The sequence below is a fragment of the Mustelus asterias genome, chromosome 21, assembly GCF_964213995.1.
Source record: "Mustelus asterias chromosome 21, sMusAst1.hap1.1, whole genome shotgun sequence".
In the NCBI taxonomy this organism is placed as follows: Eukaryota; Metazoa; Chordata; class Chondrichthyes; order Carcharhiniformes; family Triakidae; genus Mustelus; species Mustelus asterias.
In genome coordinates, this window is record NC_135821.1 from 55,505,230 (window position 1) to 55,529,520 (window position 24,291).

A 24,291-nucleotide genomic window follows, 5' to 3' on the forward strand; every position below is an offset into this window, starting at 1 on the left:
AGAGTTAAATAAGAACCAAAATACTGATTTTATCTTGCTATTTAGAGAACTGGTTCTTGATAGCTTCAATTTTGAAATTTATTTGGACTTGAGCTGCTGTCCTTGAAGTAACGACCAGAATTCTGACACCGGTGACCATGCTCCTTGTGATTTCTGGCATCGCTGAATTCTAACTTCAGAGCCGTCTAAGTGATCAGATCTTGCAATTAAACTTTACGCGGGAGGTTTGCTGAACAATCAGACTTAAGCAAACAGTGCGTCTGTTTAGTGGTAAAACCAGGCAATCTCTGATTTTTTTAATAATTTCGTGCAGATTATTACTGGAAGAATACCTCTGAATTTTCAGAAAGTGATAATGTTTTGTCAGAATATTTTTCGAGATTAGTCAGTAAGATTGTTGCCGACCTTTATTTGCTAAACTAACCAGTAAATTGAGGTAAATGGAAAAATGTAGGTTTTGCTTTTGTTAATGAGACAAACCTTGGGTGACGGCTTTGTGCTTGGAGTCCAGTGTGAGACAATGGTTTTATTTGCTTCTGTGGAATGAAGAGTAAGCAAACAGACAGATTTCATTCACAATCACAGAACAATCTTTAATTCATGTAGATTGCCTCGCTTTTACTCAAGATTTGGGCGCGATCTTTCTGGCCTGCTGCGTCGGTCAATTGGCCCAGCAAACCAGGAAGATAGCGTGCAAGGCTTTCACGCCGAATGTGCGGGAATATGTGCCGAATTAAATGTGTGGAAAATCCTCCCTCGCTGTCCCTATGACACGTTGCATCTGTATCGCTTCAGGTGTCAGTCGCTCAGGTGGAGCTCCGCAATATGCCCCAGAAAGTGTATCAAGAATGTTTGTGCTGTGCTGCACAATGTTACACAGTGCAGAGGTATACAAGTTGGTGATGAGGACACCATGGATAGAACTTCAACCTCTAACAAGGAGGAAAGTGTGGGGGAGGAGGACGAGGAGGCCACCAGTGGCAGTGTACCTGGGAGGTATGGCCATGTAGCCAGGGCTGACTCTGTACAGGAGGCTAAATGGGGCCTTGTGTAAGTAGTTTTTCTCAAGCCCTACAATATCATGGCCGGGATTCTCCCAAAAAAATTCTAAGTGTCAAATTCACTTGAAAACTGGAATAAATCACGCTGTTATTTTCAGGGTGTTTCTCACAATGAACTTCCACACTCTGTGCAATCATTAAAAACCAGGAGGCAGGGCCGATTCACGCTGAAGAGGCTGAAATCAGCACGATGATCGGGACCCTGCACATGTACATATCTCTGGGAGATCGCTATAAAGATCTCCCAGCATTGAGATTGCTGACCTCAATCCCTCACAGACATTGCTAGCCTCATCGGTGGCCCGTCACCTCACTCCACTCCTCCCCCAAAAAACAGACATCGCTGGCCTCTCACCTCACCCCCCCCACCACGGACATCGCTGACCTTTCATCCCCCCTCCCCCACCACAGATATCACTGGCCTCTCACTCCCCCTCATCCCCTCACAGACATCGCTGGCCTCTCACCTCACCAGCACCCCCCCCCGCCTACCCTCCCCACCACGGACATCGCTGACCTTTCACCCCACCTCCCCCACCACAGATATCACTGGCCTCTCACTCCCCCTCATCCCCTCACTGATATCACTGGCCTCTCACCCTGCCCCCCACCACGGACATCGCTGGCCTCTTAACTCACACCACTCCCATAGATATCCTGCATCCCACAGGACCAGGGCACAGCACCTGAAGACCTCCAGGAAGCTCCCCACAGCAAACAGCAAATCTCCAGGCCCTCCTCCAACCTCCCCAGCACTCTGGGGCTGCAGCTCCATTAAAATTACCTCCTTGCTCCTGTTCAACGCTGCCACACCAACCCCCAACCTTTATATAGCAGTTGTAAAGCGCGGCAGACTGACATCACGCCATAGAGGTGAGAGACGCTAACGAGGGCGAAGAATGTTGTCACGGACCCGCTAACCAGATGGTCAGGTATGTAAATATATGCCAATGTCCGTTACGTTGATTTTCTGCATAGTTCCATCGTCACCAAAAATCTTGGATTGAGAGATGCTATCGGGGCGGGAACGCTCACGCGAATCCCGCGAATCAGCCGATGAGGGAATCTCCCGGCCCGCTGCGCTAAAATATTAGTGCGGTGGGATGGGAGAATCACCCCCCACAACTACTATCAGCCAGTCCCTGGTGACGTATCAATCTAAAGAACCTCGTACATTGACTCCACAATTACTCAGGGGACTGCCTGTCCCCACAACGAGGGGAATAAATGTCAATGAGTTTGACTCAGTCATGTTCATGTGGCTGAGACATTCGCCATCATGACCAGGCCTCAACACATTGCAAAGAAACATGGCAATAAGTCATTCACAACCCAATCCCCTCACTTGAACACCAATGACTGTAAATGAGGATTCCATGATGTAATCAAACCATACCCACAATGGTGGGAATGATAGAATGTCAGAATTCAAGCACTACACACGCTAATTGGATTGTATATTGTAGCATACATGCAGATAAGGCATCTTGCACGTGAGGAGCCCATAACTGTGCAACAACAGCTCTTTGAAAGAACATGTACATCATCCATTCTAGCCAATGGTTCCATTGGGTGGGTGCTACTTGCAACATTCCGGGCTTCCGTATATCTCCAACGCACAAAGAAGTGCTCAAGTGTATTCTGTACAATGTAACCTTGTTGAATCTAGGTGAGATGGCATCTTTTGCTCTCGCATGGTATTACAGAGTCCCCTAAAGCAGGTGAAGGCAGGCTGCTTATTTCTCTGTCTAAACAGCAATGAGGAGTGTGGTGGCCGGCCTTGACATGTAGGCAGCCATTGGGGACCTCCTTCATATCATGGTCGCTGCATCTCTGCATGGGCAGCCGTGGTCACTGGCACTTGCGCAGCAGACATGGGCTCCGGCAGAGGAACTGGGGCGACAGAAGAAGATGAAGATGCTGAGGAACTCTTGGTAACTTCACCCTCCTCAGTGACCTCCACAGCCCTGGGATGATCTTCAAGAGGGGTTTGATGGGGCTGGCTACTAGTGCACAGCAGTCGTCCATTCCAGCAACCACTGGGCTTACATTGTGAATGCCTTGTTAAGGGTACACAGTTCCTCATGGATTCCATGGATGTCAGCGCTCATACTCTGAGCAGACTGATCCAGGTCACTGAGGGAGGCTTGCACCTTTATCCAGCTGAGAATCTGCTCTTATATCCACTCCGAGTGTTGCTGCATGAATCTCTCCATGAGATTGGCCAATCTCTCATGGTCACAGCTCATGTTGTTTAGCCCTCAGAGTCATGGAGAGTTCATGATGGTGATGGACCCCTCCATTCCCAGTCCTAGAGCTCCCATGTCCTCGGGGAACTCTGCCAGATGTTCACACATCTGCTGCTGATTGTCTAAATACTGTCCCCAAAAGGTGACTCCTGAGGTTCCATATTGCTGCCCGCTGGAACATCATTGTGACTTTCCTTCCTCCCTCATGGGAAACGGTACACAAACGTCTCTGACCCTGGTGCTCTTTCAGCATTCTAGTGCAGTGATTTTCATTCTGTGCTACCCACTCCACACATGTGCTGCCTCCCTCTGAAGTGCTTGTACCTGAAGTGATGGAGCATGGGCTCGTCTGGTGTGATGCTGCCTCTTCGGACATCTCTCCCTCCTCTTGATGCCCAAGGGATAACCTGGCCTAATTTGATTTGATTTGATTTATTATTGTCACATGTATTAGTATACAGTAAAAAGTATTGTTTCTTGTGCTCTATGCAGACAAAGCATACCGTACATAGGGAAGGAAAGAAGAGAGTGCAGATTGTAGTGTTACAGTCATAGCTAGGGTGTAGTGAAAGATTAACTTAATGTGAGATAGGTCCATCCAAAAGTCTGATGGCAGCAGGGAAGAAGCTGTTCTTGAGTCGGTTGGTATGTGACCTCAGACTTTTGTATCTTTTACCCAACGGAAGAAAGTGGAAGAGAGAATGTCCGGGGTGCGTGGGGTCCTTAATTATGCTGGCTGCTTTGCCAAGGCAGCAGGAAGTGTAGACAGAGTCAATGGATGGGAGGCCGGTTTGAGTGATAGACTGGGCTTCATTCGCGACCCTTTGTAGTTTCTTATGGTCTTCCTAAGGTGGTGAGGGAGCAGAGCTGGGGTCTGTGTGAGACACAAAAGGAATTATTTAGATATGGCTCCTCACATTGTGAAAGCACGCTCTGATACACACCAGTGCCTTAACCATGCTTGCATCGTCCTTATGATGGGAGAGATTAGATCCAGCCCCTGAAATCTTTACATAGGGAGGTGAATGGTAACATAGTGGACTCGTAATTCAGAAGTCTGGACCAATATTTTGGAGAATATGAATTCAAATTGCAGCATGACAATTTGGACTTAGCTTAGAAAATCTGAAATAAAACACTGGGTATTGTCAAAGGTAAAGCTGATGATGTAAGACAAAACGCATTAGCTCACTCATGGCAGACCCCGGATAGGAAACTAGGCAACCTGACTCTTGCCTCATATTCACAAAATTGATTCTTAACTGCCCACTGCCCTGTAATACCTATTATGACCATTACCTGTGAATAGGAAATAAATGCTGACTTTTCCAGTGTGGCCTGTGTAATGAAATATCACTAAAATTAAGCCATCAGATTCATCACTTAAGGAGTCAATCTACTAAAGTAAGTCACTTCAGCTTCTTCTCCACGGACAATTGGTGAAATCGGGAAAGGAAACAGTTACATTACAAAATGATGTGGAGATGCCGGTGTTGGACTGGGGTGGGCACGGTAACAAGTCTCACAACATCAGGTTAAAGTCCAACAGGTTTATTTGGAACTACGAGCTTTCGGAGCGCTGCTCCTTCATCAGGTGAGTGGAGTGCTGATGAAGGAGCAGAGCTCTGAAATCTTGTGATTCCAAATAAACCTATTGGACTTTAACCTGGTGTTGTGAGACTTCTTACATTTCCAAATGGCATCACAAAGTTCCATTCAATCATAGATTGCGCCTAATGTTATCCTTCGACATCCAACAAGAATGTCAAGGTCACGGGGGCTGATGGGGGGGGGGGGGGGGGGAGTGGGCAGTGGCAGGACGGGGAGGTGGGACAAAGGGGATGGTGGGGAGCTTCATCTTTTACCCAATTTCCTGTGCCAGCAACTTCAACATCTGGCTTCGCAGACAATTTGTTTGGGTGTGACAAGAATGCCAATAGCTGGCTTGTTGTGCCATTGCTGAACCTTTTAATTCTGCAGCAGTGTCCTGCTTCCCACGTCCCAATGGTGGGGGTCCCAATCAGTGGCATTTCCAAAGACTGGACCTTACCTGCAATATTTTATGAGGTTGAATGGAATCAGTAGACACTTTGCTGGCCTTGCAGTTCAGTAAGAAGTCTCACAACACCAGGTTAAAGTCCAACAGGTTTATTTGGTAGCAAAAGCCACTAGCTTTCGGAGCGCTCACTGCTCCTTCGTCAGGTGAGTGGGATTTCAGTTCACAAACAGGGCATATAAAGACACAAACTCAATTTACAAAATAATGGTTGGAATGCGAGTCTTTATAGGTAATCAAGTCTTAAAGGTACAGACAATGTGAGTGGAGAGAGGGTTAAGCACAGGCTAAAGAGATGTGTATTCTCCAGCTTCCACCCTATTCACGTTAAAGAAGCCATCCCCTACGGACAAGCCCTCCGTACACACAGGACCTGCTCAGATGAGGAGGATCGCAACAGACACCTCCAGATGCTGAAAGATGCCCTCATAAGAACAGGATATGGCGCTCGACTCATCAATCGACAGTTCCAACGCGCCACAGCGAAAAATCACACCGACCTCCTCAGAAGACAAACACAGGACACGGCGGACAGAGTACCCTTTGTTGTCCAGTACTTCCCCGGAGCGGAGAAGCTACGTCATCTTCTACGGAGCCTTCAAAATGTCATTGATGAAGACGAACATCTCGCCAAGGCTATCCCCACACCCCCACTTCTTGCTTTCAAACAACCGCACAACCTCAAACAGACCATTGTCCGCAGCAAACTATCCAGCCTTCAGGTGAACAGTGACCACGACACCACACAACCCTGCCACAGCAACCTCTGCAAGACGTGCCGGATCATCGACATGGATGCCATCATCTCACGTGAGAACACCATCCACTGGGTACATACACTTGCAATTCGGCCAACTTTGTCTACCTGATACGCTGCAGGAAAGGATGTCCCGAGGCATGGTACATTGGGGAGACCATACAGACGCTTCGACAATGGATGAATGAACACCGCTCGACAATCACCAGGCAAGAGTGTTGTCTTCCTGTTGGGAACACTTCAGCGGTCACGGGCATTCGGCCTCTGATCTTCGGGTAAGTGTTCTCCAAGGCAGCCTTCACGACACACGACAGCGCAGAGTCGCTGAGCAGAGACTGATAGCTAAGTTGCGCACACATGAGGACGGCCTCAACCAGGATCTTGGGTTCATGTCACACTATCTGCAACCCCCACGACTTGCCTGGGCCTGCAAAATCTCACTTACTGTCCCGGCTGGAGACAATACACATCTCTTTAACCTGTGCTTAACCCTCTCTCCACTCACATTGTCTGTACCTTTAAGACTTGATTACCTGTAAAGACTCTCATTCCAATCATTATTTTGGAAATTGAGTTTGTGTCTTTATATGCCCTGTTTGTGAACTGAAATCCCACTCACTTGACGAAGGAGCAGTGAGCGCTCCAAAAGCTTTTGCTACCAAATAAACCTGTTGGACTTTAACCTGGTATTGTGAGACTTCTTACTGTGTTTACCCCAGTCCAACGCCAGCATCTCCACATCCTTGCAGTTCAGACCAGGCGCCATGGATACCAACGCTGGGTATATTGCAAAGACATTATTTCATGAGTTGTTGGAATGTCAAATAACCATGAACTAGAGAGTGAAATCTCTTGTTACAATGCCTGAACGAACTTTGCGAATCTCTCTGCAGACTCTCAGCTGTGTTTGTAGAGCCATGTATTTGGAGGTGTTCCAGTTTGTAATTTCTGCTGCTGTGTTGTGATTTACTGTGGAATGAGTCCAAGAGTTCAAGCATTTGTTCCATGTATGTAGCTGAATCAGCGGTCTGAGCTCCTGATAAGGGAGATTATTCAACTGAAATGAAATTACAATTTAATAACTACAACAACTTGTATTTACATAGCATCTTTAGGGGAGTAAAAATGTCCCAATATACTTAGGGTAAACCCTGCAGCCTAATTGTTCAGCTCTTGCAGCCTCTGTGGATTGTCCCTCGACATACCCTTAGGATCAAGCCCTCCTGCGACATGGCAGCACAGTGGTTAGCACTACTGCCTCACAGCACCAGGGACCCGGGTTCGATTCCCAGCTTGGGGTCACTGTCTGTCTGGAGTCTGCACGTTCTCCCTGTGCCTGCATGGGTTTCCTCCGAGTGCTCTGGTTTCCTCCCATAGTCTGAAACAGGTGCTGGTTAGGTGCATTGGCCATGCTAAATTCTCCCTCAGTGTACCCGAACAGGCGCCGGAATGTGGTGACGAGGGGATTTTCACAGTAACTTCATTGCAGTGTTAATGTAAGCCTACTTGTGACACTAATAAATAAACTGAAACTCCTGCCTAAGGATCAGCACTTTTATCAAATCAAAAATACAAATAAGGTGACAGAATTCGGTGCAGACTCAATGGGCTGAATGGTCTCCCTCTGCACTGTCAGGATTCTATTCTTTTCTTTTGTAGAGGAGGGAGACACGGAAATAGGCTTCATGTGGGGCAGGGTTTTATTGCAGGCTTTGGGCCTCCTAGTTGGCCGCTTCCAAACTCACCATCCGATTGGGACCATGGGGTGGAGCTTTCGCTGTTGCTATCCCAATCAGATGGTTGGCAGCTCGGGAGCCTGGGCAGACCCATCGGGAGAGGAGGGTGCTGCTGTGGTAGGTCAGAGATTCAGAGGGGGCAGAGAGAAGTAAAAATAAAATCAATAAAAAAATCAGAGGGGCCAAGCTGGTGGGCCACTCTGATAGGGCAGCCAAGGCAGCCTGTCCTGAAAATGAGGATTGTGAATCTTTGGAATTCTTTACCTGATGAGCTCTGTGAACATCCAACCCCTTATTCTTATGATTAGCAGTGCTGCCTCACAGCACTGAGGACCCGGGTTCAATTCCGGCCTTAGGTTTCTGTCTGTGTGGAGTTTGCACGTTCTCCCCGTGTCTGCATAGGTGCTCCGGTTTCCTCTCACAGTCCAAAGATGTGCGGGTTAGATTGATTGGCCGTGCTAAATTGACCCCTTGACAAGGGGATTAGCAGGGTAAATATGAGGGGTTACAGGAGGAGGGCCTGGGTGGGATTGTGGTCGGTGCAGAGTCGATGGCCTCCTGCTGCACTGTGGGGATTCTGTGATGCTATCCTGGGGCAATAGGCTGAATTTTAATTGAGTAAAACAGGCAGGATTGAGGGCTTAGTCAGAAACCTGTTTCCCAACTGACTGGCCTCCAACGCTCCAATTTGCGGCTTTCGCTGAAGTCAGAAGGTGGCAGCGCAACTAGCCTGATTCCAGGAAGTGAGTTGGAACTTTTAATATAGTTAGAGCACTCTGAGCCTCGTTGTCATTCAGCATTTGAAAATTAACAGGAAGCCCAGCAGCTTTCTCACAGCAAGGTAAAAGCAAAATACCGCGGATGCTGGAATCTGAAACTAAACGAGAAAATGCTGGAGAAACTCAGCAGGTCTGACAGCATCTGTGGAGAGAGAATAGCGCCAACATTTTGATTCTGGATGACTTGATGGATTCAGGCCGTGCGTAACTTCACACCAACCTCCTAGATGCAAGTGCCGGCTCACAAAGGCTCTTTGATTGGATTCCCCTACAACATTCCGTCACCTCCAAAGGCCTCTGATCTGCCCCCATCCCCGAATCAGACTGCAATCGCTACCTCCAGCCAACCCTGCCAGCACCCACCTACCACCACACTGCCCCTCCCCACACAATCATCCAACTCTGGTCAATGTGGGTCAATTGCTCCCCAAACCCTGATCAATTATTCTCGGTGCCGACTGTCGCTTGGGGTATTCGGTGGCCGGTTCCCTGCCTGACTAAAGGCCTGGTTGTTAACCAAAGACGCTCAGTGGAGGTAGAACTGCACATTGAGCGGATGAATCCCGATTAGTGGATTCACTGACTTTTTGACTGGCCCACTACTCCCTGCGGGTTAAGACTCTGCCCGATGACTCCCAGTTTAGGACCCTCCAGCCAGTGAAAACAATCTCTCAGCACATTGTCAAGTGTGGTGGATGAGAAGCTCCCAGCATAGTCACCAACACAAAACTATGGCAACAAACGTTGAGCAAGGGGCAAATGTTGCCATAGATGGTATTTGATTTTGGCTCCCCGTTTCCAAACACATGGAGGATTAATAAGTCTGGCTAGGTTACTAGTGATGATGTGGAGATGCCAAACGGATAGCCAAGTTCCTCACACATGAGGGCAGCCTCAACTGGGATCTTGGGTTCATGTCACACTATCTGTAACCCCCACGATTTGCTTGGGCTTGCAAAATCTCACTAACTGTCCTGGCTGGAGACAATTCACACCTCTTTAACCTTTGCTTAACCCTCTCTCCACTCGCATTGTCTGTACCTGTAAAGACTTGATTACCTGTAAAGAATCGCATTCCAACCATTATCTTGTAAATTGAATCTGTGTCTATGTGTTTGTGAACACAACTCCTCACTCACCTGAAGAAGGAGCAACGCTCCCAAAGCTTGTGCTACCAAATAAACCTGTTGGACTTTAACCTGGTGTTGTGAGACTTCTTACTCAGGTTACTAGTGGCAGTGGGAGTGACAGTGACATGAAGGGTGGGATTTTCCGACTGTGCTCGCCCCAAAACCAGAAAATCCCGACTGAGGTCAACAGACCTTTGCATGGTCTGCCGCTCAGCTGCATCGATTCCCATCTCAATTAAATCACCTCTCATTTTCTAAACTCCAGAGAATATCGACCCATTCTACTTAATCTCCTCGTGGCACGATTCTCCTGTCAGGAAAATATAGGGCAGTGAAATTAGATCTATTTTACAAATTTTTGGGAAGGAAAAATCATTGACTTGCTCAGACTCATAATTTTTATTATGAGTGATGAAAAATTGACATTTTAATGCCTGAAGCTGCATGAATTAAATCGTGTCATATAACTTCAATGCTGAAAGAGGCTCTTTGGTACTGTGGTGCACTCCCATCAAAACTATTTACCATAGTCCACTTTCCCTATACCCTTTAAATATCTTTCATCTTCAAATATTTATTTAGCTCCCTTGTAAATGAAGATGTTCTCCATTTCAACGGTCACTTTGACTTCTTTTTCCGAACAGCTACGTGCACAAAGCCCTTATCTTTCCACTTTTGCTTCCAGTGCTAATCTTGACTTTATAACCCCCCCACTTGTTATTGCCCCAGGTTTTCCTGGGGACTTGTGCTGTTGGGATAAAATTATGAGGGACGTAGGTAAAGTGAATAGCCAAGGTCTTTTCCCCAGGATAGGGGAGTCCAAACTTAGAGGGCATTGGTTTAAGGTGAGAGGGAAAAGATTTAAAAGGGACCTGAGGGGCAACTTTTCCACACAGAAGGTGCTGTGTGTATGGAATGAGCTGCCAGAGGACGTGGTAGAGACAGGTACAATTACAACATTTAAAAGACATTTGGGTAGCTACGTGGATGGGAAAAGCTTTGAGGGATATGGGCCTAATGCAGGCAAATGGGACTAGTTCAGTTTAGGAAACCTGGTTGACATGGACGAGTTGGGCCGAAGGGCCTGCTTCCATGCTGTATATCTCTATGACTCTATGGGCTGGATTTTAAAGCCACGCTTGCCCCAAAACCGGAAAATCCCACCCGAGACCAATGGACGTTTTTATGGTCCGTGTCCCGTCTGCTACGATTCCCGTGACGGGCGGGACGGGAAAATTTCGATGCAATTACTCGATCTTTGAATGGTGCAAGAGAAGAAGAAAATAAATGGAGTTAAGGAATAAGTGACAGCTGTTATTATTTTCCATGGATCTTTGTGTTGCTCCTTGTTACCTCAAAAAAGTCAGTTCTATTTCCTCTAAAGTCAATGGTAATTGCAATTTTCCTGCACTTAAGCCAGTTTTCAGGGGTAATTTTCCCATCCTGCTCCCCATGGGAATTGCAGTGGGTGGGCGGCAGGCAGACCATGCAAAGGTCCGTTTACCTCGGGTGGGATTGTCTGGTTTTGGGGCGAGCGCAGCCACATGAATCCCACCTTTCATGTCACTGTCACTCCCACTGGCAGGAGTAACCTGGCCAGACTTATTAATCCTCCATGTGCTTGGAAACAGAGAGCCAAAATCAAATATCATCTACAGCAACATTTGCCCCATGCTCAATGCTTGTTGCTGTAATTTTTGTGATGGTGACTATGCTGCAAACTTTTCATCCACCACAAATCACAAAGCAATCAAGACAGTTAGTCCTCAGTTATCAGTTATTATTCTGGATAGATCAGTGGCGTGCACCAATTATTTTAGCAGGATGTCAGTGTTTGATATAAAGGCTATTGTGCAAGTTGCATGTTATGATGTGGAGATGTCGGCATTGGATTGGGGTAGGCACGGTAAGAAGTCTCACAACGCCAGGTTAAGGTCCAACAGGTTTATTTGGAATCATGAGCTTTCAGAGCACTGCCCCTTCATCAGATGAGTGCTGACTCATCTGATGAAGGAGCAACGCTCCGAAAGCTCGTGATTCCAAATAAACCTTTTGGACTTTAACCTGGTGTTGTGAAGTTACATGTTATTTGAGAGATTGCACTCCATTCACATAAACCCTCCCAACTGCTCCAGGTGGTGACTGGGCCTTCACTCCTGGCTGGTAGATCAGTGGCGAGTACCTGATTCTATGCAGCATCTTCTATAAGAAAACCAGGAAAATCTGAAGCACTGCAACAACAGCAAAATTCTCTCTCAACACAGCGAGCTTTGGGCTGTAAGTCACACACTTTGCCATTGTAGGAAATTTTGGCTCAGTTGACTCACCCACCAGAATATATAAAATTGCACTCTGCATTCCTGCAAAACCTCTTACAATTTCTGTTAGATTTCTGTTTAACCCACTATGCCACTGTGAATACAGTCTCTTGTTTTTTTTTCAAAATGATCACTGGATCTTTAGGTTTAAGTTTAAGTTCATTTATTTGTCACAAGTAGGCTTACATTAACACTGCAATGACGTTATTGTGAAAATCCCTAGTCGCCATATTCTGGCGTCTGTTTGGGTACACTGAAGGAGAATTTTTAGCATGGCCAATGCACCTAACCAGCATGTCTTTCGGACTGTGGGAGGAAACCGGAGCACCCGGAGGAAACCCACGCAGACACGGGGAGAATGTGCGGACTCTGCACAGACAGTGACCCACACTTTAGGTTGGAGAGTGGACAGTGATTAGTTCTGCTCCTGTGGAACGTAACATAAGATATGAAGTCTGTCCAGGTAAAGGACATTCTTTGTCGGAATTCCCATTGATCCTGTGCTTTATACTGGATACCGGCATTGGGTACAATGGACGTGGGACCCATGGAAGTGCACCAGGCTGCATTCTTAGTCTGGCGAACACCTAAAAAGGAATTTCTATCCCTGGGAAACTGGTTCCTGAGAAGGAGCGAATTCTTAGTGATGTTGAAGTTGCTACTGAACCTACCAGAGGTTTTCCTACACTTTGCACTCTACGCACTCCTCCATCTAATAGGTAGCCATGATATTTTGATATTGGCATCATGTACCCAGGAACTCTGGTGGGGCTAGAATCACTTGTCACTGGTGAGGCATAATCCTCACCCCACCACAGTTTGGGCAGTAGTTTGGGATTGCTGATATCGTTGATGTTTGGCTTCTCCGCCTTTTAGGGAGTTGCCAGCACAAAAATAGGAATAAAAATTTCCTGTAAGTAGAGGGGTAAATAACCAGGGGGTATAGATTTAAAGTGAGGGGCAGGAGATTTAGAGGAGATTTGAGGAAGAGCTTTTCATCCAGAGGATGGTAGGAATCTGAAACTCATTGCCTGAAAGGGTAGTAGAGATAGGAACCCTCACCATATTTAAAAAGCATTTAGATGAGCACTTGAAATGCCATAGCAAACCAGTACACAGACCAAGTGCTGGAAAATGGGATTAGAATAGATAGGTGTTTGTTAGCCAGCACAGACAGTGGGCTGAAAGGCCTCTTTCTGTGATGTAAAACTCTAGGACTCAGTGACACATTGGCAAGCAATTGTCTATGAATCACAAATAGAATTACACCAGGTATGTAAATGAACTGGTTGAATGTGCGAGAACAAAATGTGAAGCAATGTATGCCATCTGTACCGTCTGGGGGATAGGGGTGCCAACTGTTGTCAGAGGGGCAGTTAGGGGACCAGCCACTGGGAAAGGGGCAGTAAATGTGCCAGGCACTGCGGGAGGGGTGGTAGGAGTGCCAGTCAGCAGGAGAGCAGCATAAAGGGTGCCAAACACTGGGAGAGGGGCGGTGAAGGTGCAGACTGTGAATACTACAAAGCATTGCAACACAGAAGCAAGCCCAACTGGTCCATAGCAGTAGTCATACTCCACATGAGCCTCCTCCCACCCCATCAGCATGTCCAATATTCATTTCTCCCACGTGTGTTTATCCAGCTTATGTTAAATTCATTGATGCTATTTGCCTCAATTATTCCATGTTATGGCAAATTAACATTCTCACCATTCCAGTACCAGAGATTCACCTTTAAGGTGAAAAATTGAACAGTGACTGTGGATTTATTGGCAAAAGAATCAAGAGGAAAGTTTTTTTTTTGCACAGATTGTTATGATCTGGAATGCACTGTCTGAAAGGACGGTAATAACCCTGAACAGGAAACTGGATAAGTGCATGAATGGGACAAAATGCAAGGCCACGGGAAAGAGCATGGGAAGCTGGATTCATTCGAGAGCTGTATCAAAGAACTGTCACAGGCATGATGGGCCAAATAGGCTCCGGCTGCGTCGCATCATTCTATCTGATGGACAACTTAGCTTGTGCTGGTTAAACATGTAATATCCATGTTGAATGGCAAAACACTTTCTCATTTATATTTAACCATTAAGTGCTCTCCAATCAGGTGGAGCTTTACCACATGCAGACTATTAACACATCCACAGGAGGACACTCCAAAGTGGATCGTTATGGATACTTCCAAACCCAAGTCTGTAATTCTTAAAAACTTGGGAGGAAGGGGGGGATTTTTCACCTCCCCTGCTTGCCAAAAATAGCAGTGGGGCAGAGACTTCAAGGGGAATCCCCAAACAGCTGTCCCGCCACGAGGATTTTCCATTCCAATCATCCCCACTGGCCTCTGCCAATGATGTAATGGGGTGCCCAACATGAAAAGTCGGGAACCCAATTAGCACACATCGTAATATCAATATTTGATTTGAATTATTATTGTCACATGTATTCGTATACAGTGAAAAGTATTGTTTCTTGTGTGCTATACAGACAAAGCATACCATTCATAGAGAAGGAAAGGAGAGAGTGCAGAATGTAGTGTTACAGTCATGGCTAGGGTGTAGAGAAAGATCAACTTAATGCAAGGTAGGTCCATTCAAATTTTGATGGCAGCAGAGAAGAAGCTGTTCTTGAGTCGGTTGGTACGTGACCTCAGATTTTTGTATCTTTTCCTGGGCAGAAGAAGGTGGAAGAGAGAATCTCCAGGATGTGTGTGGTCCTTGGTTATGCTGGCTGCTTTGCCGAGGCAGCGGGAAGTGTAGACAGAATCAATGGATGGGAGGCTGGTTTGAGTGATGGACTGTGGGCTCCCCCGCTCTGTTATCCCACACCTTCGATGATCCCCACATCAGCGTGCTTTACAAAAACAAACGGGGGCCTGGCAAAGAGAACCTGCCCGGGGCGCACTGACAACTACAACCTCCAAGTGGAAGAGGATCATGCCCAGGCAATACCCCTCACACTGCCCAGGCACTGCCTCTGACACTGTCCCTGGCACTGCCAGGGTGCAGTGCTGGGAGTGAGGGCTTCTGATGGGGAGATCTGAGGAGAGAGGGAGAGGGTTTCCTGTGTCCACAGGGTGGGGGGGGGGACCCTAGGCGGGGCAATGTGCATGGGATGCGGAGTTCCCTGTTCCTGTGGGGAAGGGGGAGTCCTTTATTCCTCTGTGGCGCCTGATCACTTGAAGGCCGATGTTGCTGGTGAGGCGTGCTCATTTGGACCCATCCCGCCCGTGTGACATATCATGGAACCCGTCTCCAGGATCTTTTGTTGACCAAATTTCAAAAAAATGTGGCGGCTAAAAACGGTAGTGGAGCTTGCGGGCTGCACATCACAGTTCCCATGTGAGGTGACATTCATCAAAAAAAAGCCCCTCACAATATTCCGCGCCCTTTGAGTGAGGTTTTCTGGTCCCGCTGAAAGCTAGTGGACTTTTGGCCGCCCCTCCGAATTTTCCATTCCCACTCACAACAGTTCCCTCCTCAGGCAGGACCGGAAAATCCTGGCCTTTCAGTGAGATTGCCAATTTGTGTTGGAGTGGGGACAATTTGACAATAAACCGGGTGGAATCTGCTCACAGTGATTGCATAGCAGACTTTCCCAGCCAATAGAGAGTGGGAGAGAGTAAAAAAGATTTTCCTCCAACAATTTGGGATGGATTTGAATTCCATTCCAGAAACTAAAAAACAGTCATTTGGATCAGATGAAGATTGAAGATTGTAATATGATCAAATACTTCATGGCACGTATTTCCAGTTCTGCTGCATCCAGAATACCTTGCATGGAAAGTGATTCATCGGGGTTGAACAATATAGATTATATTAAATAAATATAATTTATACATAAAAACAGTTAGCCTTTCAGGCTAATGGCCTTTTGTAAGAACATTGCAATGTTAATAGTCAGTTGATGTCCTGATTATTTCTATGGAAAGAATTTTTCCTTGCCAGTTTTCCCTGTGGCCATTGACCAGCAACTGTGGATTATGGAAAGTCCGTGATAGTGCAGACGATAAACTGTCTGTTGGACGAGGTGGGCTAATAAACCAAATCGCCCTCTGTTAATTCAAGGATGCCAGAGGGCAGATTAGTAGAATACCCAAATCATTTCCCCACCCTCATACTCACGGACAGAACACGTGCAACTCATTTTATGTAAATATAATTGTGCCCTTTAGGTCTGCAGTAGCTGGGTGGTAGCAATTCTATGACAATGGTGTTTTGGAGGGGCATTGCAGTAATCCCCTCTGACCATCTAGGCTTAGTGCAGGCTTTGAAGAGAGGAATGGCAAGATAGCTATCTTGGCCAAACCCAACAGATGCCACTGAGAAATAAATGGTTAGTGTGGCCTGACTGTGTGGGCAGGAGTTTTCCGATGGTGGGATTTGCACTCTTGCCACCCAAAGAGTCAACAGGGAATGTATCCCCTGCCCCAGAGCTGTTTAATGCTCAGCAGGACATTAATTGACTAAGGATGAGATTTCTGCCCCATCTGGGAAGGAAGTCCTGCCTTGAGAACTGTCGGCCAATCTGAATGCCGATTGTTCTGTAGAGCCAGGTTCAAATGGTGGCCACTGTCGGGACTACAGGTAGTCCCCGAAGAAGGGAAGCTAATGGAGGATGGACTTCCAGTAAGTCTGGGGTATCAGTGAAGCCTGGCTGGCAGGCCCCAATGAGGAGAGGTAGGGGGCCGGTGTTAAGAAACCAGAAGGGGAGTGTTGAAAGGGGTGGGGGGTTGTGGTGGCAATGACCTTGTGAGAGGGGTGCCTCCAATGGGCACAAGGGACTCTGAAAGGAGGCTCTCCCCTTTCTTTTGCCCGACACCATCTCACACTGTAAAAGCTGCCAGGCTACCCAGCTGGCATGAGCCTCCCCTGCTCTGGGTGAAATAGCGGCAGAAATGGATGAGGCACTTAAGTGGCCACCTAAGGGCCTCAATAAGCCTAAGGGCAGGTAGGCTGCCCAATGCCTCCACTGTCCCCCATAAAATGGCAGATGTAAGGGCTGACGGATAAGAAGCAGGCAGGCCACGCACTGCAAGTTCCGAGCCGCACTCCCCTGTTTGCAAACCTGCATGGGGGACACCGAATAATTCCTTGCCTTTAAAACTTGCCCAACCTCAGCTGGAGCACTATAGGGTAGGGTAGGGCCTGGGTGGGATTGTGGTCGGTGCAGACTCGATGGGCCGAATGGCCTCCTTCTGCACTGTAGGGTTTCTATGATTTCTATGATACAATTCTGATCATCATATGAATGTAAGAAATGTTGTCACTGCATTGGGTGCAGAAATGTCAACTAAACTAACAGCTGACATTCAGTAGCTTAGTTACAGGGATTTGATTGAACTTGATGGTGTTGTCTGTTATTACAAAGGATTATAGAGGATATACGGCACAGAAACATGACATGCGGCCCATCTCGCCCATGCAGGTGTTTATGCTCCACTCAAGCTTCCTTCCATTTGTTTTCATCTAAATCTAGTATCATAACCATGCCTTCTCCCTCAGATTCTTGTCTAGCTTCCCTTTAATTTTATCCACTCTATTTGTTTCAGTTCTACATTCTTCCCACTCTTGGGGTGAAGAAGTTTCTTCTGAACGCTCTATTGGATTTCATGGTGACTATCTTCTACTGATGGTCTCTGGTTCTGCTCTTCCCCACCAGAGGAAAAATTCTCTCTGTATACATTCCATGAAAACCTTTCATGATTGTAAACACCTCTATTAGGTCACCCCTCAGCCTTCTTTATTTCCAGAGAGAGGTGACAAAGCCTGTCAATCCTTTCCTGATATGCATATTGAAGATGTTTCTGGTATCAAAGAACAAAGAAAAGTACAGCACAGGAACAAGCCCTTCGGCCCTCCAAGCCTGCGCCAATCATGATGCCTGCCTAAACTAAAACCGTATGCACTTACTGAATCCGTATCCTTCCATCCCCATCCTATTCATGTATTCGTCTAGTTGCCCCTTAAATGCCTCTATCATACCTGCTCCCACCACCTCTCCGGGCAGTGCGTTCCAGACATTCACCACCCTCTGCGTAAAAAACGTGCCTCGCACATCTCCTCTAAACTTTCCCCCATGCACCTTAAACCTATGTCCCCTAGTACTTGACTTTTCTACCCTAGGAAAGAGCATCTGACTATCCACTCTGTCCGTGCCACTCATAATTTTATAAACCTCTATCAGGTCACCCCTCAACCTCCATCATTCCAGTGAGAAAAAAACCAAGTTTATCCAACCTCTCCTCATCACTAATACCCTCCAGACCAGGCAACATCCTGGTAAACCTCTTCTGTACCCTCTCCAAAGCCTCCACATCCTTCTGGTAGTGTGGCGACCAGAATTGTACACAATATTCAAAATGAGGCCTAACTAAGGTTCTGTACAGCTGCAGCATGACCTGCCAATTTTTACAGTCAATGCCCCGACTGATGAAGGCAAGCATGCCGTATGCTTTCTTGACTACCTTATCCACCTGCGTTGCCAGTGATTGGTGAACACGTACGCCCAGATCTCTCTGCCTGCCAACACTCCTAAGGGTTCTACCATTTACTGTATAATTCCTACATGCATTGGACTTTCCAAAATGCATTATCTCACACTTGTCCGGATTAAATTCCATCTGCCATTTCTCCGCCCAAGTCTCCAGCCAGTCTATATCTTGTTGTATCCTCTGACAATCCTCTTCACTATCTACAACTCCACCTATGTTTGTGTCATCTTATATCATCCTTGTAAATCTCCTGCATGCTCTCCAGTGTCTCTATATCCTTCTTATAATATTGTGTTCGATTATAACAATAAAAACAGAAAATTATGGATAAACTCAGCAGCTCAGCAGCCTGGGTGGCACAGTGGTTAGCACTGCTGCTTCACAGCACTAGGGAGCGGGATTTGATTCTGGCCTTGGGAGAATGTGTGGAATTTGCACGTTCTCCCCTTGTCTGCGTGGGTTTCCACCGGGTGCTCCGGTTTCCTCCCATCCTCCAAAGACGTGCAGGTTAGGTTGATTGGCCATGCTAAATTGCCCCTTAGTGTCCCAAGGTTAGGGAGATTAGTGCAGTAAATGCGTAGGGTTATAGGGATAGGGCGTGGGTGGGAAGCTGTGATGCAGACTTGATGGGTTGAATGGCTTCTTTCTACGCTGAAGGGATTCTATGATTCCATTCTAGGTCTGGCAGCATCAGTGGAGAGAAATATTTCAAATAACCTCCTTATTTTTCAATTCTATCCCTCAGTGTTTGGTTTGCTTTTTTATGACCTTGTTAACCTGTGACACAACTTTTAACGATTGGTGTATTTTTCCTGTGAGATCCCTGTGTTTCTCCTACTCTGCCTCATCATGAACTTTCCACGTAACAAATGACATCCCAATTCTTCCTACCAAAATGTTGTACGTTTCCAGGGTGATTAGACACTGAGTCAACAAACAAAAGAGTCTTAAAATCTGGTACGGCTTTCAGCAACACAGTAAATCACGTTTGTTTTATTGCCCTAACAGTGTTGGAACATGAACTGTACAATTAAATCAAAGGTGTGTCCTGGATCATATGCATACTATCTTGTACAGTGATTAACTAGTTACTCATTATTGTAGCATTTGTTTTGTAATGTTTGCTCACAAAATACAGGCACGCTTAGTTAGAATGCTAGTACATGGTATTTAAAGATCTGCAACTTGTCCCTATTCTATCCAATTCCAACAGTTTCAAATACTAACAACATAAATATTAAATAATATATCAAAGCAGAATGCTGACCTCACCTAGTCTGGCTTACACGTGACACCAGATCTACAGCAATGTGGCATTTACGGACAGGCAGTAAAGGTTGGCCCAGCCAGCGACGCCCACATCCCATGAAAGAATTTTTGAAAACTGGTACGTTGCATCATGCGACTGTAAAAGACAGGAATGTAGGGAATGACCAGTGTGAAAAACGGAATCATAGAATCCCTCATTCAGCCCATCGAGTCTGCACCGACTCTACGACAGAGCATTCCCGTAATCCCGCACATTTACCCTGCTAATCTTTGGACACTACGGGGGAATTTAGCATGGCCAATCCACCTAACCCGCACATCTTTGGAGTGTGGGAGGAAACCGGGCACGGGGAGAATGTGCAAATTCCACGCAGTCACCCAAGGCCGGAATTGAACCCGAGTCCCTGACACTGTGGGCCAGCAGTGCCAACCCCAACTGTCCAGTTGCTATTTGTTGCTGTGTCTGGGCTCATGTTTTATATTCAATCAGCTGCAAGAAATTTGCATATAAACATCTGGCTCCTCAACTTTGGCACAGCAACTGTTCCTTTAAGCACACAAAGCCTGCTTTGCTCTGATAACTTCGCGAGAAATGCATAAATGGTATATCCACCATATTTCCAGTAAAGCTGTGGGAGCAGCTACTGAGGAAGTTCCGGCACATATTCTAATTGAAAAACATTCTGATCTCACTTTAGGCGTTAATTGTTGCTGATGGAAGTATCTACTTTGGGAAACACCTTTTTTTGACTGACTGCAATTGTTTCCTTTTTAATACTTTAGACATTTTAAGGTTCATCAAAATGCTCATTTGGCCCGTGGCAAAGTGAAGTATTTATGTCCTTGTTTGGATTTTGCTGTTTGCAGGAGCAGATGGGATTAAAATTGGGTACAGGTAGCTGGTCCCAAGAGTGAAGGAAAGTACAGATGATGGTCTAATTAGAGAGCGTAGGTCAATTAATAAAATCGTAGAAGGAGGCTATTCGGCCCATCGAGCCTGCAGCAACAACAATCCCACCCAGGCCCTACCCTCATAACTTCACGTATTTACCCTGTTAATACCCCTGACATTAAGGGACAATTTAGCATGGTCAATCAGTCTAACCTATATATCTTTGGAGTATGGCAGGAAACCAGAGCGCTCGGAGGAAACCCACGCAGGCACGGGGAGAACATGCAAGCTCCATATAGACAGCCACCCAAGGCTAGAATCGAACCCAGATCCCTGGCGTTGTGATACAGCAGTGCTAACCGCTGTGTCACCGTGCTGCACATGGGCATTCATGGGTGTTAATGCTCTGAAATTTTTTTATGGAGCCGTTGCATTATTCTGTCCAACAATATCACCGATTCCTATCGGGGCAAGTGCTCATTTCCCATGCAGACTGCTGCAGGACAAATATTTATATGTAAGATATTTTAGAAGCGGGATTTGCCAGGAATTGAGTCAGCTAAATTTGTGCTGGAAAAGATTACTTTTATTACAGCACATGACATATCGTATTATTCAGTTTACTAGCAACGTCATAACATAAAACCTCTGTGGATTGAGAGGCCATGTTTTGGTTGTCATTCAGCATTTCTAAACTGCCACTAGCATTAATTTGGCCCCAAAGTGAAACTTGTGCATGCCTGGATGTGTTTGAAGTATGGAATTATTTGTAAATATTGGCCTAGATGCCTGACTCTTTGTAATAGGCAAGCAGCATCATCAGGATAAATGATGCACTATTCCATTCGAATAAGAAAAGTACAAAACCTTCATGTTAAGACCCAGGCCAGAAACTCCAAGGTGTTTGTGAAGACAGCCTAGACCCTATGTTTTGACATTGGAATTTGGCACAGGTGAACATAAAGTGTTTTACTCCAGCTATGATTCAAGTGAGCCACCAGGAAGCATTTGTCAAACAAAGTTTACTTAAGAATTCAGTTAAAATATAATAAAAAGATTTAGCATAGCTTTTATCAATTATAAGAATTACACATGACATAGTATAAACCTTAACAGCTAGCTATCTATGTTGTTCCAAGTTAAACACCATCCCACAGACATACACCCTTCGCTAGACTTGGCGCAAAAAGCAAGTATGCTCACATGACGCTAGGTTTTTAGCTTTTTAACACATTCGGTGAATTGGTCCTTTGAATGTTGAACTAAATCTCTGAGGCCTCCCAGTCCTGGGACTTTCAGAAAGCCTCTGGAGAGAGAGACAGAAACACACTGCTGCCTTCTACCGGCTTCTAACAACAACAAAATCAAAACTAAAATTTTGGACTTTTCTATGGAAAGAAACCGTCCCTAGGCATCACCTGACCTGTTAATCATCCCCAAATCAAGCTCCACTCAGCAATCCCATAAAGAACCATAAAACCCCAGAACACTGCATTAGTCTAGATTAAAATCAGCATTATCTCCATTATATTGCTACAGTAACAATTAGAGGACACTGGTTACAGACATCTTGGTACCAATACAGTTTTGCAAAGGGACATGATTAAAATACATTTTTTAAAGGCACAGTATCATCACATTCATAAAACTACTTTGAACCTAAAGGTACCTTTGAGGCTCTCGATTTGGAGTGTAGCCATGTGTTTTGCTGTGGGGCAAGATGGGCGGCATGGTGGCACAGTGGTCAGCACTGCTGCCTCACAGCGCCAGGGACCCGGGTACGATTCCCGGCTTGGGTCATTGTCTGTGTGGAGTCTGCACATTCTCTCCGTGTCTGCGTGGGTTTCCTCCGGGTGATCCAGTTTCCTCCCACAGTCCAGAGATGTGCAGGTTAGGTGGATTGGCCATGCTAAATTGCCCCTTAGTGTCAGGGGGACCAGGTAGGGTAAATGCTTGGTGTTATGGGGATAGGGCCCTGGGTGGGATTGTGGCTGGTGCAGACTCGATGGGCTGAATGGCCGCTGTTTAAAAAAGGAAGGAGACAAAAGGCGGGTAACTATAGGCCGGTCAGCTTAACGTCTGTAGTAGGGAAAATGCTGGAATCCATTATTAAAGAGGAGATAGCAGGGCATCTGGATAGAAATGGTTCGATCAATCAGACGCAGCATGGATTCATGAGGGGAAAGTCGTGCTTGACGAACATGTTGGATTTTTATGAAGATGTGACTAGGGCGGTTGATGGAGGAGAACCGGTGGATGCGGTGTTTTTGGATTTCCAAAAGGCGTTTGATAAGGTGCCCCATAAAAGGCTGCTGAAGAAGATTAGGGCACACGGAGTTGGGGGTAGTGTGTTAAAGTGGATTGGGGACTGGCTATCCGACAGGAAGCAAAGAGTCGGAATAAATGGGTGTTTTTCCGGTTGGAGGAAGGTAACTAGTGGCGTGCCGCAGGGATCGGTACTCGGGCCGCAACTGTTTACCATTTATATAGATGATCTGGAGGAGGGGACGGAGTGTAGGGTAACGAAGTTTGCAGACGACACAAAGATAAGTGGAAAAGTGAATCGTGTGGAGGACGGAGAAGATCTGCAGAGAGATTTGGACAGGCTGAGTGAGTGGGCGAGGATATGGCAAATGGAGTATAACGTTGAGAAATGCGAGGTTATACACTTTGGAGGAAATAATAACAAATGGGATTACTATCTCAATGGAAACAAATTAAAACATGCTACCGTGCAAAGGGACCTGGGGGTCCTTGTGCATGAGACGCAAAAGCCCAGTCTGCAGGTACAACAGGTGATCAAGAAGGCAAATGGGATGTTGGCCTATATCGCGAGGGGGATAGAATATAAAAGCAGGGATGTCTTGATGCACCTGTACAGGGCATTGGTGAGGCCGCAGCTGGAATACTGTGTGCAGTATTGGTCCCGTTATATGAGGAAGGATATATTGGCATTGGAGGGAGTGCAGAGAAGGTTCACCAGGTTGATACTGGAGATGAGGGGTTTGGATTATGAGGAGAGGCTGAGGAGATTGAGTTTGTACTCGTTGGAGTTTAGAAGGATGAGGGGGGATCTTATGGAGACTTATAAGATAATGCGGGGGCTGGATAGGGTGGAGGCGGAGAGATTCTTTCCACTTAGTAAGGAAGTTAAAACTAGAGGACACAGCCTCAAAATAAAGGGGGGTCGGTTTAAGACAGAGTTGAGGAGGAACTTCTTCTCCCAGAGGGTGGTGAATCTCTGGAATTCTCTGCCCACTGAGGTGGTGGAGGCTACCTCGCTGAATATGTTTAAAGCGCGGATGGATGGATTCCTGATCGGTAAGGGAATTAAGGGTTATGGGGATCAGGCGGGTAAGTGGTACTGATCCACGTCAGATCAGCCATGATCTTATTGAATGGCGGGGCAGGCTCGAGGGGCTAGATGGCCTACTCCTGCTCCTATTTCTTATGTTCTTATGTTCTGCACTGTAGGGATTCTATGATCTATGCCAGTGGTGGGTAATTCTCATCCACGTGTGCCTTTGTGATTTGCTTTCACTTGATTCCCATCCAA

At 46.3% G+C, this 24,291-nt stretch overlaps 1 protein-coding gene across 2 annotated transcripts in view; it reads left to right on the top strand.

Annotated features, from left to right (window-relative positions):
• The window catches only part of ncmap (non-compact myelin associated protein), an 86,644-nt gene that overhangs the window by 48,399 nt on the left and 13,954 nt on the right, over positions 1–24,291 (top strand). The window lies entirely within an intron of this gene.